At 37.6% G+C, this 20,603-nt stretch overlaps 1 protein-coding gene across 3 annotated transcripts in view; it reads left to right on the forward strand.

The window, feature by feature from the left end:
- The first annotated feature begins 9,717 nt into the window (after positions 1 to 9,717).
- Positions 9,718 to 20,603, forward strand: part of PIK3CB (phosphatidylinositol-4,5-bisphosphate 3-kinase catalytic subunit beta) — a 167,081-nt gene continuing 156,195 nt past the window's right edge. Inside the window, exon 1 of one of the 3 annotated variants that reach the window (XM_016151202.2) lies at positions 9,718 to 9,890. The gene's annotated coding sequence lies outside the window, so the exon portion shown is untranslated. Of the gene's footprint in view, positions 9,891 to 9,982; positions 10,115 to 20,603 lie in introns of those variants that run through there. The other 2 variants (XM_016151204.2, XM_016151203.2) reach the window with 2 other exon arrangements.

Raw genomic sequence — 20,603 nt, forward strand, 5'->3', positions numbered from 1 at the left:
AAGGGTGTTATATTCCACCATATTTTTATTTCAACATATAATATAAAAATACACACACATTCATTGTGCTGTATACCTGAAACTAATATGAAATTTAAAAAAAATACACATATGTACTGGGTTGCATTGTAAAATGCTTTTAATAGTGGTTGGGTCAAAAAGCGTGTTAAGATAGTATCCTTACTGCTCAGAGCAACCCAGGGCTCCAGATATTGAGTCATGTCATCACTGGGAAATAACACCTGGGAAGCTCATTCAAAGAATCAGAGTGGAAGTGGAGACACAATTTCAGGATGCTGTTGCAGGGTGAACTCTGGATTTCTGTGCTTTGGTTGGCTCGTGTTACATCCTCAAGGCCATTTAATAATATGTACAGTCAGGTGTGTTTTCTCTACTTTTTGTTGTTGTTGTTGTTGTTGTTGCAAATAACAGATGACAACGATTTACAAAATTAAATACAAATTTAAAAAAAAAAATTTCCTGCCATATAAAGTCAGGCCATAAATTGCATATTCATAGAAAACAGTTGAATTAATTAAAACCCTGGAAGAATAGAACTCAGGGAGGCTGGAGGACAGAGGTTATCATGGTGTGGGAAGCACAGGGGCTATTGTCCTGAACAGATGGTGTTTGAGTTCCTGTTTCAGTACTTGCTGGCTATTTGGATTCAGGTGAAAGGAACTAATACATATTTGCTTAAGACTTACTCAGGACAAGCCCCTGTGTCAACTGTGGAAGGTATAAAAATAAACACTGTATCCATACCCTGTCCCCAAGGAGTTTACAATCTGGTAGGAGATATGACTGAGCCTAAGTTTCCTCATCTTGAAAATACATGTCATAATAGACTTAATTAATTTAGCTATTAGGAAGATTAAATGAACGAATTCAGATACAAATGGCCATGTTCCCTTCTGCCACAGGACTCTTGCATTGACTGTTTTGATTGGGAAGATTTTTGGCCCCACTCTTTGCCTTCTCTAATCTTCTTTCATACTGAAGCAAGTTTTCCCTTCCTTAGGGAAATGTTTGCATTCCCCTCTCAGTTAATTCCTCAATTATTATTTACTTTTACAGAATCAGGCACCCCCATCTTATGGTAATTTAGCTGTAATTTTCAGTTAATCATGTGACGACTTCATTAATGACTCTTTCTTCCTCTGCAGCATATGCTGTAGGAATCATGTAGTTTTGTTCACTCCTATATCACCACCATTTATCCCAATAGTTGGGACCGTTGCTGAATGAATGAAGAAGTGAATATTCTCAACAGTCTGGAAACATTTTTATACCCTCCAAGGAGTCTGCCTATTATTGAAATTTGGAAAACACTGCCTTACATGAATTCCTCTTAGTAGGTATTAAGGAGATACTCGACAAATACTTGCCAAGTTCGTTCTGAAAGTTTAGTCTAGATGGAACATCCTTGACCCCTCTGACAGTATAAATTTTGATCTTGTAAAAGGAACATTTATTGGCCCCTTGACCAGTCTGAAGAATTGAGGACTAGGAAAGTCATTTTGCATTCTCTCAGGTCTCAACCCTTTAGATTGAGTAATTCAGGTTTTTGTTGTTGAGACCCATTGTGTACCTTTTCGTTTGCATAGGTATTTCAAGACTGCTCTAGACTTCTGACCTCCGCTTGATTTAAGTACCAAAAGTTAGTGCAAGAAACCAAACTGTCTTATCTACCTACATTTTGAAATAAAGCCTTGCTTAAGATGTAGAAGTTAAAGAAAGTCAACTCTTCAATTTGTGTTTGCTTAATGAAAAAGATGTGATGGAGTCATTTTTTCAGCTAAAAAATTCTCTTTGAAGTAAGGGCTTTGTTTTGCAAATCTGAGGGCTTGTGAGCTGTCCAAGAAGCTGAATATAGGCTTCCAATAAAAGTCCAGTCATAGGTGAATTAGGGTGAAACTGCAAACAGGCCACTGGCATTTTGAGTGTGAGACATTTCTGCCTCTGATGGCTTCTTAATGAGCTAAAAAATTCTTGATTCAAGCTGTTCAAGGTAGCAGATTATTTAAAAATTAATTTAATTGCATTACATTATCTTCTATATTTATAAAAAATGGTTAGAGTCTCGGGTGGCTTGTCCTTAACAACAAACAGGGCAGCGCCTTTATTGTTAAATAGCTTACATTCCACAAGGCAGAGAGTCACACCCAAAACCCTAGGGAACCAGGGCTACAATCTTTGATCTACTTAACCCTGCATACGAGTGCTAATTGGTTTTAAAAGTGCCTGATTTATTATTTTTCAACATTCAATTTATTTTTTTTAATGAATGACTTCATTCTAGAGTTGAAAGTTAATAGGATTGAAGATTAATTGGGTTTAAAATACAGTGTGAGTAGCTTTCTCAATTTGTAAGCCTGGTCCCAGAGCCTACTTCCTGTCCTTCTAGTGCCCTCATTGCCACACCCGCTTGATCACTAGGCTCCACCCCTTCCTCTCTTGCTTTTTGCCTCTTCTTCAATGACAGCAATACCTCTTGTTAAATTACAACCCTTTTATATGATATATATAATGGCATATATTTTTATATTATATATAATAGGTATATGTTAATATGTTATATACCATATGATATACACAATATATATTTTATATTACATACCAGATAATATGTTAGTATATATATATCATATATCACATATATTATATATTTTATATTATACGTGATCAGTAGTACATTAGTATATATCATATATCATTTATCATATATATTGCATATTTTTATATTGTATATATAAAATATATATACAATATATATATAATAAGTAACATGTTAGAGAGGGGGAGCAGAGTCTGACACACCAAAATATGCCTTTATTGGGATATTGATTATTTTAAGCTTTTTACTTTTTTAAAATTTAATTTAAATTTTTTAAGCTTTTTATTTTTAAGATACAAAATTAAAAGGAAGAACCTTTGACCTTTCTTACCCCTAACTGTCTAAAAGACTTTAGATAAAGGACCTGCTCCAGGAAAGGAACTATCATCATTAGTAACTATGAACTAAGTGTGGCAATCAGGGAGGAACCTAGCAAGGCCTGTTTGTTAGACACCCCTCTGTGTCCCATTGTTTCTGGGTGGCCTGGCAAGAATTTGTTCACCAAATGTTTGTTCCTCCTCATCTACCTGTGAATTGCCTACTTTCCCTTTGAAGTCCAAACCACTACCCTCCTTTCTCTTTAGCTCAAGATAACATATAACCCTCAACTGTCCTATTTATCCTGAGGTCTCATGAGTCTTACTGAAGGCTCTTATGTACATAATTAAATTTGGTTATTTTCTCCCATTAATCTGTTTCATTTCAATTTGATTATTAGATTAGCCAGAAGAACTATGAGGGAAAGAGGGAAAATTTTCCCCTCTCCTACATGAGTATAAGTATGATAAAAATTTCAAATACCATAAAGAAGAAAAACCATAAAAATTAACTCTTCCTTCTACCCTTGTTGCCCAGCTTCTAGTTCTCCTTCTTACAGGGAATCACTGTTAGTTTCTTGTGTCTTTCTGATGATAATCTATGCACAATCAAACAGTAGCATATTTTATGGTTTTGCATCTTACCTATTTCATGAAAAAATATTTTGGAGATTGTTCGAGACCAGTTTATACAGAAATGTCTCATTCTTTTTAAAGTTGTATAATAACACATAATTCAGCTAAAATCTCTATGTGTGTATGTGCGTGTGTGCTCAGGTGCGTGAGTGTCTATATGTGTTTTATTAAAATTTTACCCACAGCCTTAAATATCTATTACTTTGCTTTATAGTAGAATATAATGTCTGGTTCCCTTTGTGTCCCAATGCCTGGCATTCTCCTTCTCAGAAATGCCCTCTCTATTCCTACAGGCTTCAGCTCTGTAGGTTGTACATTGGTGTGTCTGGACACTGGACCCTCTCCTAAAACAACATGGGTAAAAATGTGAGTAGAGCGGAGAAGTTGGTTCTTTAAAAGAAAGCCTTCAATTAAAACCAACTGACATTTGTGCTGGGACCTGATGACATGGAAGGGAGCAAGAAAGCATTCCAGCCCTCAAGTTTCTTGTATTCCACTGGAGAGGCAGGCTGGAAAAAACAGCGATTATCAGATTGAGAGGTGGGAGTCTGTTGGTATTGGTGTGATGATTTCAAATCCATTTGTTTACGACTTAAGCAAAGTTGTTTTAATCCACCTATGGCCACTGGACATTTAGACTATAAATACTGAGAGTTTCTGAAGATTGTCTGAGAGTTTTGGTCTGCGTAAAGGGATGCTTTACTGACCTAAACAGTTCTCCAGAGATCTTGAAACACTTGCTCCTGCTGTGGCCAAGGTGACTCTGGTTGGCAGTGGTGCTAAACTAACTGTATAATGGTACCTGGAGTGATAACCTTCAGAACAGCATAGCCTGTCTGGGAACAGTGGGATCTTTTTCCCCTAGCAATGTGTTCTAGCAACAAATTTCATTTTGCACTAGTAGCTGGAAGTCATCTTGCAGGTTGTTAGGCCATCTATCCCAAGAAACAAAACTCGTATAAATGGTACACCTCTAAATTTAGACTTGATTCTTTTTGCTTTCCCTTGCCTGTGATAAATCTATCATTTGTTTGGAGTATGTTTTTTTCTTTATTTGGCTTATTAAGAGATATAATCCTGTATGCTATTGGCTTGTGAAATTATTATAATTCCCACAATGAACCTGTGCTAAACAAATTGCTGGCAAAGACAGAATCGGTTTCTGAATATAACTTTGTTGCCTCTGCCAAAACAAGAACAAGAGTCTCATAGTGGAATAGGAAGAGATCAGCAGTCATAAAAAAGTGAAATTGAGTCTGAGGCCTTAGAGAAGGGTTGGCTAAGATAAAAAAGGCAGATGTAGCTTGGATTGTGGGGATGATAAAGAAAATCTAAGAAGCAGAACCTAAATCCTCCTGGACCTTCAGCACCAAAGTAGATATACCTCAGGAAGGCAAGCAGGAAAGATGTCACCAAACAGGATAAATCTACTCTCTGGTACCTATAAAAATGCACTTTGACTCCTCACACAAACCTATGAACACTGTATCAGTCCCGGCAACCCAGGAATGGTTCCTGAGTATTCCTAGAGAATTTCTCCTTCAGCCGGGAATGTTGGCATAAGCGGTGCTTGGGAACCTAATGAGGCCATTTCACTGGGTCATGAGGAGCAACTGGCAGCCTAGATGACCTGGGTTTCCATTGCCTCTGTGGCTTTGAGCAAGCCCGTTCACCTCTCTGGGCCTCAGATTCTTGCCATGTAATTCATTTATTAAAAAATATGTAATAAGCATCTACTATGTATTAGACATAAATCTTGGTTCTGGGGAGGCAGTAGATAAAAGAGACTAACGTGAGGAGACCAAATAATGTTACCCCAGATAGCCTGTTTAAAGTCAGCATTTTATATTTGCAAGTGATCTTACTGATAATCAGGCATTTGTAAAAATGCTTTTCTTGCCTGGAAAAAAGACAGAAATCCATGCCTTTTTGCCTCCCCTTCTGTCTCCAATATTACTGCCCCGTGAATCTGCTCCTCAAATTTTATTTTCTATTGCAGTTTATCTTTCCTCAAGTGGCTGCTGCTCATCCTTCTGCCGTCCCCTCTGCCCTACATCTGCCTTTCCTTTTCTGTCTCCTTCCATGGTTGGTGGCCATGGTGTGTGTGGCTGGGCCTTTTGTGCTGGTCTTTGAAGATAGTTGGAGAAGAAGAGGGGAGAGAGTGGCAGCATGCCAATAGCTGTGGGCAGGACAGGATGTTTGAGGTTGTGTTGGCTCTCTCTGATACTTGAGACCAGCATCCAAGCCTCCTTCAGAATCTGAGGATGATAATTAACTTGCTCTCTGGCTTTGTGCAAGTTAATTTCCATGCTTAAGGGCTTCGATTTCTCTCTGTGTAAGATGAGTGGGCTGTACAATATGATTTCTAAGTCTTCGAGCTTTGCATTCTAAAATCCCAAGAAAATAAGCTCTTAAATACTCTGTATTGGTGGTGTAAAGGGTATGTCTCATATAGAGGGTAATTTAGCAATAGCTTGCAAAATTACAAATACCTATACCTACTGACTGAAGCAATTCTACTTCTAAGAATTTATTCTGTTGTTACACTTGCATATTGCAAAATGATATAAATTTAAGGTTGTTCATTGTAGCATTGTTTGTATATGAAAATATTGGAATTAGTCTAAATATCCATCAATAAGGACAAGATAAATAAATTATAGTATATCTTTACAATGGAATATTACACGAGCATAAAATAGAATACAGATACAATGAAATACTATATAGCAATGAATGAACAAAGTACTGTTACATGCAGTAATGTATGAATATCAAAACAATGTAGAGGAAATGTAGAGCAAAAGAAACCAAACACAAAACGAGCATACACTGTATGAACCTATTTAATTGAAGTTCAAAAACAAGAGAAAAATAGTGGTAACTCCTGTGACTGGAAGTGGTCACGAGTGAGTTTTAAAATGTTTGTCATGTTCTCTTTATTGATTTGGGAACTGGTTACACGGATGTGTTTAGTTTGTGAAAATATGTGACATGTGCAGTTTTTTGGTATGTATTCTATACACCAACAAAAGTTTAAAAAGAATACATAAAGTATATGTACTGATATAAGAAAGCCTGATATGTATTATGTGAAAAAAAAGTACAAATCAAACACTTCCATTTGTATAAAATAAACAGGAAAATATGTCTACATTTGCTAATATATGCATACAATACTTTTGGAAGAATGCTCAAGAAACTGACAACACTGGTTGTCTGTAAAGTGACCTTTATAGCTGAGAGATTTTGTTTGGTTGTACATTTTGGATTCCAAACCATGTGAATATATTACTTATACAGTGAAAAGAAAGCACTCAAATTCTTAAAAAAAAAAAATCTGTAAGTCTAGGAAATATTCAGAAGTTTTCGGAAAGAAGAAAAATAGGAGAATAAGACCAAATTATGCATTGAAAGTATAGCTCAGAACTCAGTGGTGGGGAAATAGGGGTCATGGAGAACAACTCAATCTTCTCTTTACAGTCACAATTTTAGTCATTAACTAAAATCAGTCACATTTTTCTCTCTCTAAAACTGTGTTTATTAGATTAAAGAATAAGATAATACATATACTCGTTATAACAAGTAAGATAATTCAAAGATCTATAAAGAAATAGATGACTCCTTTCCACCTCACGCCCTCCTCTTTCAGCCCTCGGAGGCACCCAGTGTGATTGGCCTAGTGTTAATTCTTCTATCCCTTTCTCTATGCTCACATGAATATATACATAAATGGTCAGCAATGTACTAACAGGATCATACCATTCTTTATCACTTGAAAAAGTGCATTTTCCGCTTCAGCAATATACCATGGACGTCCCTCTGAGTCAATACAAATAAGTCTAACTCATTTTCATCATTGCATAATGTTTCATAGTATGGAGGCAGTACAATTGATTCACGGATTCCATTACCTATGGACAATCAGGTTGTTTCCACTTCATGTTTGTTTTGCACTACAAACAATACAATAAGCATCTGTATTGGTTTCCGTTGGCTACTTTATTAAATTACCACAAACTGAGTGGTTTAAAAAGCCAGAAATTTATTTGCTCACAGTTCTGAAGTCCAGAAGTCTGAAATCAAGGTGCAGCAAGGTTAGTTCCTTCCATAGGCTCTGAGGGAGAATCTGTTCTATGTCCTCCTAGCTTCTGGTAGGTAGCTGCCAGCAATCCTTGGCATTCTTGGCTTGTACATGCATCACCCTCATCTCTGCCTCCTTCCTCATATTTTCTTCATCTCTTTGTCTCTATATCTCAAATCTCCCTCTGCTGTTCTCTTATAAGGACACCTGTCATTGAAGTTATGGCTCACCCTGAATCTAGGATGAGCTCATTTCATGTTCCTTAATTACATCTGCATGGATTCAATTTCCACATAAGGCTATGTTCACAGGTTTCAGGCAGATATATCTTTTGGAGGACCGACATTAAACCCACTACAGCATCCTTGTATATATCCTTACAACTGGTCATTTCTGTAGTTTTTCTACAGGGAAGAGTTGGTGTATTTTTTGGTCAATGAGCAGGTATGTATATTTCAAATTTTAATAGATATTCCTAGATTACTCCTAGAAAGTTGTTGGAAATTTACATTTCCACCAGTGATGTACCAGGGCTCATTTCCACATATATCATTGATGGTTCTTGTGAATGTTTGCCAATCTAATGAGAGAAAAATGGATTATTGTTTTAATTTGCTTTTCCATGCTATTGGTGAAATAAGCATCTAATTAATTTAGATTTTTGTCTTCCATTAATTGCCTGCTTGTACTTTGCCCACATTTTAGAAACACTGAGCTATTTGGCTTTTAAAAAAATCCATTTATGTAAACTCTTTTATGTTAGAGATACAATGTGTTTGCCATATGTTTGGTGTAGTTCTATTGTTTTTTACTTTTTGTAACTTGTCTTATTATGATGTCATGCAAAACTTTCAGAATATCTATGGAGACAAAAGTTTTTATTTTTTCTTTAATGATTCTGGCCTTCCTGTCTTGCTTAAAGTCCCCTCACTATGTTTCTATTCTTTAAAAAATTTCTTCTAAGTCTTTAATTCGTATATCTTATATCTTTAATTCTTCTGGAATTTATTTTTAAATATAGTATGATCCTCTTTTTTTATTATGAAGAGTCAATTAAACCAGGATCATTTATCAAATAAACTATTCGTTTATCACTGGCTTGTTTGCCACCTTTGCTTTATATTAGATTCTACTTCTAGATTCTATCAGACTACTCAACTATTTGCCTGTACTATTAGAGTAAGTTACAATAACTTTGCAGTATAGTAGCTTTACAATAAGATAAAATTCTGGTTTTCAAATAAGTGAAATTCGAGTGTGCCAGCTAAGAAAGAGAGCCATGAAATTTCCTGGTTGAGGTCAAAGAATAACAGGAGATAAGGTATGCGAAAAGGCTGGGTAAACTATAAGGCTCTGCAGACAAATGTTAGCTGCTGTTATAGCAAAAATGAACACACAGAAAAAGAATCTTGGGCTTGGAACGCTAGACTTTTTTTTTTTTTTTTGGACCATTAGCAATGCCAGGATTGAAGGGCCAGGTGAGGGGCAGCCGACCTAGATAGAGTCCCCTCCCCACAACCAGAGTGACAAAGGGGAAGTGGGAAAAGCAAAGTACTGCCACAGGAACCGAAGGCTGTGTTCAAAGTCGCATAACAGAATTAGGGAGAGGAACTGCGAAGAGAAGGCTAGCAACGAGGCCCAGAAACACAGGGGGTCTCTCAGGAAGGGCGTGCCACGGTTGAGGCAGGTGATGGGTCTCTCCTGAAGGTGGCTTGCTGAAGATTCCCGATCCTGTAGTTCCCCCACAACAGCAAAGAGGAGCACAACTGCCGCGAAACAGCTGTGCTGCGCGGTGGGCAGCAGCAGACTGCAGAGCTGCCTCTCCCTCTGCCCCTCCCGTCCCGTCCCGTCCCGTCCCGTCCCGTCCCGTCCTGTCCCGTCCGGTAGGGCTGCGGCAGCCGCCGCGGAGTCGGCGATTGGCTCGAGCAGCGCGCGGGGCGGGGTGAAGGCTGCTGGGAGGCCGGTTGGGGCGGTGCGCGCGCGCGCGCGCGCGCGCGCGAACACTGTCACGGCGGCGGCGCGCGCGTGCTCTGTCGGTCGGTGCGGCGGCGGCGGCGGCGGCGCGGCGGCGGCAGAGGAACCGGCCATGGCAGTGGACAGCGGGCTGGTGTAGCGCCGCATGGGGCAGGCGGGAGGTGGCTGAGAGAGGCGGGATGGGGACGCCGCAGCTGCACCGTCGCTGTGGTCTGGGCTGCTGACCGTGCACTCGGAGCCGGGAGCCGGTGGCGCCGGGCAGGTGAGTGCGGCGGCGCGGGACCCGGATATGCCGCGCGGCTCAGAGGCGGCGCGGTCGCAGCAGCCCGCTGAGGTGCCCCCACGCGGGCCGGAGGCGCGCTCTTGCTGGCCACAGTCTGTGGCGCCGGCGGCTTCGTTGTCTGCGCCGCGCTTCCTGCGGGTTCGGAGGACGCCAGCTCGGCGGGGGCACCTCGCTTGACTGCGGCCCTCCCGGGTTTCTCCAAGGTGAGCGGTGCTCCCCGGCCTCCCGCGGCAGAGACGCAGCCGAGGCTCCGGGCCGCCGGCGCTTTTGGTCGCGTTCCTGAAGGGCGCGTCTGTGGAGAGGCGGTGTCTTGCTCCCTGCGGACACCACCGGAGCTTCCCGACCCTCAGGTGTCTTTTTGCGCAGGAGTGTGTTGTAGGGGCGGGGATCCTGGACTGTTGGGGTTATGGTCGTGTTTTCAAATCCTAGCGCTGCCACTGACCAGCTCTGGGGCCTTGGGCCAAAGTGCCCTGATTTGTTAATGAGAATAATAATAAGTACTTTACAGGGTTTTTGTGAGGATAGGACAAGACGATGTTCATGACCAAACAGCAAGTGACCGGGAAATGGTAGGCTGTGAGGGAGCAACCCTGGTGCAGCAGCTTGTTAGCTGTTGCTGATTCCGGGCTGCGTGTGTACGTTTGGGGAGCAGCACATTGTTTCCGAACTACTCGTATTGCAGTAACCTCTACTGGAGTTGCTTAGTATCGGAGTCTGTTATCTTACAGTGGTCTGGATAGAATCCTGTAGTCTCATTCTGGATTCCTGTAGTCTCTTTCTGGCTAACGCTGCCTTGGAATACCTGTCTCAGGTACCGAGTGGGAATTACTGCTGAAATAAAACCCAGCGACATTTAGAGTTAGCTTGGGATGGAAGATGGTAGTACACATAAACTTGAAGCGCTTTTGCTAGCCTGTCACACTTGTTACAGCGTATAAACACAAAGAATATGGAAACAGACTCCTTTTTCTACATTGCTACATCTGAAGGGAGTGACAAGTGCTTTTGTAAACATCGTTGTGGGCAGTGTTACTGTCTGGTGAAGTCATCATAATTAAATTAGATGAGCATTTTTGAAGCACTGAATATATGTTTGGAAATATGATTCCTAATTAAATCATCTCCAGCGAGTCAGAATTCTCAGCAGTTCATTAATCATTTGGGGCTTTTTATGCTATTCTGTAGGATTTTTATGGTAAAAGCAGAACTGTTTAAGTCATGCTATTGTAGCGTACGAGAGGGTGTTTGGGATAATGGTCTTAACCTAGTTTCAGGAATCATGTGTGTGACACAAACTCTTTAAAACGGGAGTGTATTCACTAAAGCAAAAATGACCAAAACCAAAAAACTTTGTTTTACACCCCCTGGTTCACACTCTTATGAGGATCATTCACTGTCAGGTTGTTTTTTGAAAGTAGAGAAAATCGAGCTGGGTGTTGATTTATCGCAGTTTTGTACCTCTCGCCTGTATTTCCTGCTTTTCTTAGCCAATCACTCAGACTTTTGATCCATCTTGCTTTGTGAATGTGAACAAAATACATAGAAAATAATTAAAAACGAACCTTGTACTCTAATTATGTTCTTCCTAAATTACCATCTGCCTTGTTGTCTAACTTTAGACTGGTCAACTCCACAGTAGAAGCACTGTTAGCCACTGTGAAAAGGCTAGGGGTCAGAAGTCACATTTTGGTTGTAGTTGGACGTGGGTCCCAAATATCTGGGGCTTTCAGGATGCCACAGTCTTTCTGGGCCTCGGTTTTTTTATTTATGGTATTTGAGTGTGTGTCACCAGCAGATTGGGAGGGTGGTGGTGAACTAGAGGATCATATATAAAGGATAGTCTAGGATATTATACTTTTCCTTCTCTTTCACTCTTTCTCTCTGTCCTGTTGACTTTTTCTTTTCCCGAATTCAAACATTCTAATGACTTAGGGCTCCCAAGCCTGGCCCTCTTCTTTTTTCTACCTGTACTCTCTCTGGGTGATTCTATCTTTCATGCCCCGTGGTCTAATGTGCTGTTGTTGACCCAGATTTTTATCTCCTCCAGTCCTGAACTTCAGATTTCTTCTTGCTTGCGTGGCATCTTCTTTTGTCTATAGGCATCTTAAACTTACCAAGTTTAAAGTGAAGCTCTTCATTTCCATCTCCCAATCTATTCCTTCCCCAGCAGTTTCCATTTCATAAGCGCACCCCTCTACCTTCCTCCTCTACCCTGCTTGAGGTGTCCATTCTCAATTCATCCTTTTGCCACACTGCTCCCCCACCTACACAAATGACCAGTCCTTGAACAAATTCTGTCGATTTTACCTCCAGCGTATATCCTGAATATATTAGTTTGCTTTTATTGCTACCACGTCAGTTATTCTTGGGTAGTAGCTTCCTAACTGATCTTGCCTTTGCTCTTGCTCTCCTATAGTCAGTCTATTTTGAAACAGCAAGCAGAGTGATCTTTACTTCCTTTCCTCTAGTAGCTTCTCATTCCGCTAAAAAGTAAATCCAAACTCCTTACCTGCATTATCTGCTGATTATCTTGCTGCTTTTCTTGGTCATTTGTTGATGGTTTTTTTCCTCCAACATATTATGAGCTCTCTGATGGCAGAGACTTTGTCTTCCCTGGGGTATTCTCGGTAACTAGGAGATCGGTGTCTGGAACATTTAACTAATGTTAATGAATGTGTGAATGAAATATAGAATCTTCTGATTCCAAGTATAACATACTCAACACACTTTACACTTTTTTTTGGTTCCGGATTTGTGCAAATGAGGAAGTAATCAGAAGGCCTAGAGTTATTATTAGACATCCTTATTCCCTCAGTCTTCATTAACATCCTGTACCTCCTGAAAAGGCTAACAAGCGTTTAGAAATTAAGCCATTGATAAGAAAACAAATGTGAATTTTGTTAATTATGTGCTGGATCGCTAGTATTTTTGAAAATAAGAAACTAAACAAGCTTTCCAGCCTTGTTTTGTTCTTTTGAAGCATTGAGTTTTGGTCTTGGCTAGAGGGGATTGGTTCTTGAATGTGGTAGTTTGATCTAGTATTGCATACCAAATTCTGTAGGCTTGCAGTTGGAATTTTTACAGAGCAGGTCGTTTTATTTCGGTTCCATTATTTAAAAAAAAATCTGAGACACGCCTCCCCCCACTTCCTGTGAATGTGCACGCACCTGTGTATGTATGTATGTATCCTCTGATTTGATTTAGAGTTATCATAGTTTACTAAATCTTGGGGATAGATCCATATCATTTGGTTTCTATCAACTGCTCATTTGACAGTTTTGTCATGTTGTAGAAAGAGTCAAATAATTTAGGATTTTTTCCCTCTGCCTAAGACTGACTGTAGCCCTGAAAACTATCTAGCAGGTATGTGAATAAAGGTATGGAAAAATTAGAAGTGTACAATTCCATTGTCAAAGTGGAAATAAAGAAAAACTATAAGTTGGAGGAGGAAATCTTAGGCTAGAAGAATTCTAGTGACCGAACCTTTAGTAGAAGAAAAGAAGGAAGATAGGAGAGAAGGTCATAGATTTTCAGGCTTTTGTGGGATCACTTTACTTCTCTCTCATTCCTCTTACCTTTCACCTCCCTCCCCAAATTTTGAAACTTGGGTTTTTTTTTTTTTTTCTCTGCCCCCTCTCCATTCTCTGATTTTCATGGGCTGTTTTTTTAGAGAAGTGTCTATGAACCAGTAGTTGTGTCAGCTAGAACACTTTGCATGAGAGGAAACTCTCTTGCAGAGGCCTTTCTACTTTTTTTTTTTTTTTTTTATAATTAAGCTTCGTTGTCTTGGATTTTCCAGCCATTGGGTCCAGCTTTACCTTTTAGAAAGTGGCTTCGAACTGGTGTACTTCCTTTTTAAGTCATTCTCCTATATATTCAATGGTAGACTTTATGTTATATCAGGTTAAATAATTCTGAGTCATAAACCTGTAGTTGAGGGAAAATGACAGGGACTAGATGTATAATTGGGTACGTATAGTGTGTTAGCCACCAGTTGCTCTGATAAAGCAGAATGCATATTTCTAACTTAGACCTTTCTTTTTTTGAGTCAGTGGACTTATTTTTTTTAGAAAACTAAAGAATTTAATAAAGAACATTTCTATAAGGGGAGCGACAATGAATTAAAAATTATTCACACAGTAAAAACTTTTTTCATGTATAATCCTATGAATTTTAACCCATGCATAAATTCTTGTAACTACTACAGCTAACAGTATACAGAACAATTCCAACACCCCAAAGAATTCCCCCATGTTATTACCTATTTTTAGCCCCCCCCCCCCCCAGTTCTTAACACTTGGACTTAATTGTTTTTTAAAGAAAATTTCTCACAGCTAGAAGGTGTCAGAACTGGAATGAGTGGATAATAGATCAATCTAATTATTGGAGATATATATATATATATATATATATATATATATATATATATATATTCCAGTCTTCAACATAATGGGTTTACATGCAATGAAGTAATTAACTTTGTAGATGGAGGAATGTTTATAAAGTCTTTAAATTAAAAAAAATTGTAACTATTGGAACCTCTCAAGTGAGGCAAATCCCATCATATCAAGTTATATAATAGGAACCATCTAACAAATTTGAGGGCCAAGTCTGTGATAAAATTGTAACAGACATCATCACATATCCTCTCATCTCTTTATAGTAAACCCAGAATTCCCCTTCATTGCTATCACAGGGTAGAGATTAAAGGATTACATTATAAAGTCTCATCTTTTCTCCTTGATTTCGCTCTAGCATTGTCATTTTCTGCTAGTCTATCCATTTTATTCCAGTATTTAAGAGTTGATTTAGGTATTCAGCTCTCCTGGGGATTGAGGGGAGTATATGTTACCTGTATAGCTTGAAGTGTATTGTAGATGTAGATTTCCATTATCCTGTTAATTTGCTTCCAGCCTAACGCAGTTAAAAATCTAGAAATTCCATTGTTTCCTCAGAAAATTCACAATTCTTCCCCCTGAGTCTTGGCTCCAGGATTTAGCTACCTTTCCCCTGCTTCTTCACTAAGAATGTATATCTTCTTATTTCCTTGAATATTTAAAGCAGGTCACCTGAGATTACTATCAATTGACCCTTTAACCTAGGGGTAAAGCATGTTAATCTGGATAGTTCCCTATCCTGGTACTGTTAGAGCCAGGTCTGCACTCAGAATCCCTTTAGTGCAAAACCTGGAGGGACCGACTATAGCTTGTCTCTCTTGTGGCTCCAGCCATTTGGGAGACCACCAGGCAAATGCTCATTTGCCTTCAAGGGAAATGTGATCCTGATTATCCGTGCCTTCAGGAGGAGGATTATGTGGATTAAAAGAAATCCATGGGTAATCCAGAAGCTTTATTTAAACTGCCGTTTACCCACATTCCTGACCATAGGTTTTCCTTGCATTTCTAATAACTAATTTATAATATTTACTAATTTCATATCTGTCACCTTCTACCATTTAGAAGTAATGACAGTCGGGAAGTGGAGAAAAGAGGGGAGGAGTCAAAGGAGTTAGATAATCATCAGGCATTGCCCTACATAATTTAGTGTTGACTAGGTGGTTTAACCACAATGCTTACTAAACCTTAAAGACCTGAATTCCATGAATTCTTTACCTGCTGAGCCACTGTAAGAAATTTGAGGTGACTGTCAACAAGAGGTCAAACTCCATTTTGAGAAATTTGCAATTTACTAGCTTAAATGATTGCGCTTTTGTGACTTAAATGAGATTTCAGATTGTCAGAATTTTAATTTTAATGCAATTTGAACTTTTCTTTAATGTTCATTTAATAATTTAACCTATTGACAATTTTTATAGGAATTAAACTGAAGACCTGCTATTTGAAATAGAGATGCTCAGTTTTTGTAGCCAGGCCACTAATTACTACCTCCAAAAAGTTACATGTAGCTACACAGTAATTAGTTTTTATTAAATACTTAAAATATAGTTATTTAAAATTATTTACTCTTGAACTATTGTTTTAGTGTAGGTCTTGTATTTGTGTTACCTGCCATTGAGTAGGCTGTGATTCCTGGTGATCCTGTGAATGAGTGATGTCCACAGTGTCTTGTCCTTAATAGCCCTGCTCAGCTCCTGTAGACTCTTGCCTATGGCTTCTTTTATGGAGTCAGTTCATCTCATATTTGGTTTTCTAATTTTTCTGCTGCCTTCTATTTTTGCCAAAATTATTGTCTTCCAAAGAAAAGACATGCTGGAATTATTTTATTTTTGTTCTTTTGATGGTCGTGGAAATATCACCACCTTTTCATTAGAAATCATTAGTTGTCTTAAATCTTGATCCACTTTACCCACCATTCCATTATTAATATTTCTTCTAACTGAGAGGCTCCTGATTTTAGGTATTCATTCTACCTACAAGGACTGTAATTGTAGGTGTGTGTGTTTGTGTATGTGTATGCATGTACCTTTTTTTTTTTTTTCCTTAGAGAGCTGTATATTGCCATACTAACCAGCAACAATGATTTTATCTTTAACTTATGAAGAATTCACTGCCTTCTCCTTGAGTCCTAGGCAGTTAGTTTTAATCAGTGATTCTTTAATCAGTGATTCTGTGTATTCTGTGTATTGTTATATGCTTCTTTTATGTTCTTTTTAAATTTAAAACTGTGACTGTTAATATGGCATAATAGGAAAACTCTCTGTGTGGCTTACTATATATAATTAGACTATAACAATAGTTAACATTAGATGCTTAATTATGTGTCAGGTTATGCTAAGTGTTCTTTCTATATTATTTCATTTTGTCTTATAACAAACTTGTGACGAAGGTCTTAATGGTATTCTCATTTCAGAGATGAGTAAACTGAAGCTTTGAGAAAATAACATGCCAAGTGCACACAGCTTTTAAGTGAGAGTCGGGTTTTAAACTCAGGTCTGCCTGGCTCTAGAATTTAGGCTTTCAGTGATTATCTCATACAGTTCTTTGTTTTTTAAGTCTTTCAGAGGAAGGTTAAAAGAGACCATATAAGTGTAAAGTGTTAGGTTTTTTAGTGTAATAATCACCACTTTCATTTACTACTTGTGTATTTGAAAATAGGAAACAATTTTCCAGTCATTTAACCATTAACTTTCTTTCCCTCACTACTATTAAACAAATTTGTATGGATATAGTACAGTTTTATGGATAAGAGTTGAGTTAACGAATTAGTTATTTGATGTAGTATACCTTTGTTTTGAATGGACAATAGGTTTTCCTTTTGCCTTGGCTTTACAATTAGACTGTGGTTTTGTGGTTTGTCGTATATATGTAACAAAAGTGCTTAAAGTGTGACCTAGTATAGTTAGATGTTCTAGAAAGCTTGTGTAGATCATCTTAACAGAGGTTTAGAATAAGAAAACTGAAAATATTTTTTCCCCTTTGCTCAGGTTATTTGTTTTGGTAGTATATTGAAACGTGTTCCTAAGCTTGATCCTAAAGAATTGGAAATAGAGGAAGGAAGCCATAAATCCATTTTTGAATAAATGAGCCAGTAGACTAATTAATCATCTTTAACTTAAAAAACGAATAAAGAAACATTATACATTTGGCCCTTTTTAAAATATTCACGAGAAAGGAATATGAGCCTTAACATTACATCTACCATTAATAGTACTCAGATACATAGAATGAAATGCATAGGACATAGGGCCTAACTGAATGAAGCCCACTCCCATGGTTATTTTGAGTGAGCCACTAATTTTGAATTATATTATAAGCATAGTTTCTATAGATGAGGCCTGGGTAGTTTTAAAATTAAAAGTATTAATTCTTCATTACTGGGCATAGAGACTTAAAGCCACTGAAATATTAGTACATTTTGAAAATGAGTTATTTAATAAGTTAGAGAAGTTTTGCATTTTACTACATTTAGTTTTATGCTAATCTTGGGATCTGATTTCAGTAAAGGAAATTTTTTAAAAGCAGTCCAGTCCTTTTTGAAGGCTTCTAAATTATTGATGGGGTCAATAATGTTTGCTTCAAAATGTGTCAGTAATGTTTGCTTTAAAATGCAATCTTAAGAAAAAGCATTTTTGGGGTGGATTTACATAGTGAAATACTTTTAAGAAAAACATAAATTATTTTAAATGATACTGAAGTAACTTTTACCTATCAGCTTGGCAGAAATAAAAATATTTTAATACTTTTGAGTAGGATTTGGGGAAAATATCTTTATATATTTTTCCCGAAAGTATATATTGGTACCACTTCTAGGCAGGGCAGTTTAGCAATATCAAAATTATGAATTCACATACTCAGAAATTATCCTATAGTTATACTCACGCGTGCAAAATGATGCATGTATAAGGTTATTTATTGCATTATTGTTTATAATAGCAAAATTCTCGAAGCAACGTGAATGTTCATTAGTAGTGGATTAACTTTTAAAAAGTAGTACATCCATATGGTTGAATGCTCTGTTGCTATAAAACAGAATGAGTTTTTATGTACTGATGTGGAATGATTTCACCACATAAATGGGTAAAGTTAAAAAAAAGTGAGGTCACAGTATGTGTAGAATTCTACCATTACTATTTTTTAAGAAGAAGGTAGTAGAATATACATATTTAATTGCTTGTAAGTGAGATATTTCTGAAATGAAATCCAAATAACTGGTATATGTTGTTCCTTCTGGGAAGAGGAACTTGAATTAACTGAGGGAATTGGGTGGTAGGGAGACTTAATTGTATATCCTTTTGTGCTTTTGAATTTTGAATAAGATTCACCACAAAAGGTGAATATAATAAATGCACATAATTAAAAAGTAAAGAAATTCAAGTATTTTGAAGTTTAAAAAGATACCTATAAGGTATGACAAAATTAAAGTGGACACTAATTACAATGTTTAGTTTAAGTATCATTAAAACTGAAAAAAATATACTTATTCTGTCTTCTACGTTAACTAGTATTATACTAGTACTGCAGTTAATGCATAGGTAGGTAAGATGCAGGTCTCTTTATTTGCATTCATTTTTGATTGAAAACTAAGCCACCTGCATACCTTCCCCCTACTGGAAGTTTTTACCTTATAGAAGTAGTTTTGGGTTTAGCATCAGGAACAAAACAAAAGACAAAATTGGATGATCTTAGCTTTACCACTCACCAGTCACTGTATTAATTTGAGCAAGGAATTTAACCCTGGATGTGAAGGAATATTTGTTGTATGCGTGTTTGTGTATGTTAATGTTAGGCATATTAAAAATGATATTCCAAGTTTTTGGAATGCTTACAATGTACTAAACACAATGCTGCCTTTTATATACATTATCTCCTAATCCTTTCAAAAAGTCTGTTAAGTAGTGTGGTGTTATCTCTAGTTTACATAGGAATAAACTTGAATTTTTAAAAATGGATTATTTATCCAACGGTACACAATTTGAGTAGGAGACCTGGAATTCACATTCTGCTTTACTAGACCTTAAAGCCTGCTTCGCTATATACAGGCCATTCTCGGCTTATATTGGTTCTCCTTTTGTGTAGCTTATACTTTTGTGTGTTACGTGCTGTCATCTTTACCTTAAACTAAATTCAGCCTTCAGTACATTGCCCGATGATTTGGAGCTTTAGCCTGCGGACATTAATGGTTTGCTGCTTCCTCTCTGGAGGAAAGGCTACTGTCAAGAATATTAATTTGATTGACTCTAGCCATAGATTATTTGGAGAATTGCTCAACTGCCCTTTTGATTGCCTTAGTACAAGTAACCCAGGATCCTTGGAGTAGAATTGTAAAATATATTTCTGTGATCTGAAGTCAGGCTTGGAAGGATTTTCTTCACTGATAGGGAAACTGGGGATGGGGAGGTGAGAGGGTGATAGGGGGCTGGAGGGAGGTATTACAATAATCCAGAAGAGCAGTGAAGGATGCTTACCTATGACAGTCTGCATGGGGAGGGGAAATTTGTATTAGAGAGATATTAAACATTTTGGAAATTACTGAGTTTCTAGGAAAAGACCTTTTAATTTTTAAAAGGTCTATGTATGTTTATGTTCATTTGTGTATATGGTATGTAAGATTCAGATTTTGACTAATTTTCTTTTGTGAAGAAAAAATTGCTTTTAGAAAAAGATAACACTCCTGCTATTTTCAGGTTTTAAGAAATAAAGTTAATGGGAATTTGCTTTAAGGTAGGTACATTTTCACCTTTCTGAGATGTCCGTAGTTATTCAGTAACTATATACTAATTGTAAAAAAAATTAGAGAAGGAAAATAGAGAAAAATAGTCCCCTTTTAGACCTCTTCTGTTCTCCTGATTCATATTGCCCTTCTCTAAGATAACAACTGTTTACATACCTTTCTCTGCACATTTTTATCGATATAATTTGTTTTAAATATGATCATTTTAATTTTATGTAAGTATCTCTTTTAATTTTCATTGAATTTCACACAGTCAGTTATCATTTTTCTATTTAACACATATTTTCCAAACACTGTGTGTTCGAACTGTGCTACACAGACTTTTTCCTTGAAGAGATTTTTCGAAATCTAGTCAAATTGAGGAACTATGTGGAGATTCAGGGGATGGATACCCAGAAACACAAATGTGGTTGGAGAAATAGAATAATTATTATTTAATTATCTCAGAATCTGAGAATTTAAGAGGACTCGACTCAGGAATCACTTAGTTGCTAGACTAGAAATGGATCTCTTTGGTCTCTAGTGTTCAAGATGAATATTTCCAGTCTGCTGTGTTTCCGT

This window comes from Rousettus aegyptiacus, unplaced genomic scaffold (assembly GCF_014176215.1).
Source record: "Rousettus aegyptiacus isolate mRouAeg1 unplaced genomic scaffold, mRouAeg1.p scaffold_m13_p_4, whole genome shotgun sequence".
Taxonomy (NCBI): Eukaryota; Metazoa; Chordata; class Mammalia; order Chiroptera; family Pteropodidae; genus Rousettus; species Rousettus aegyptiacus.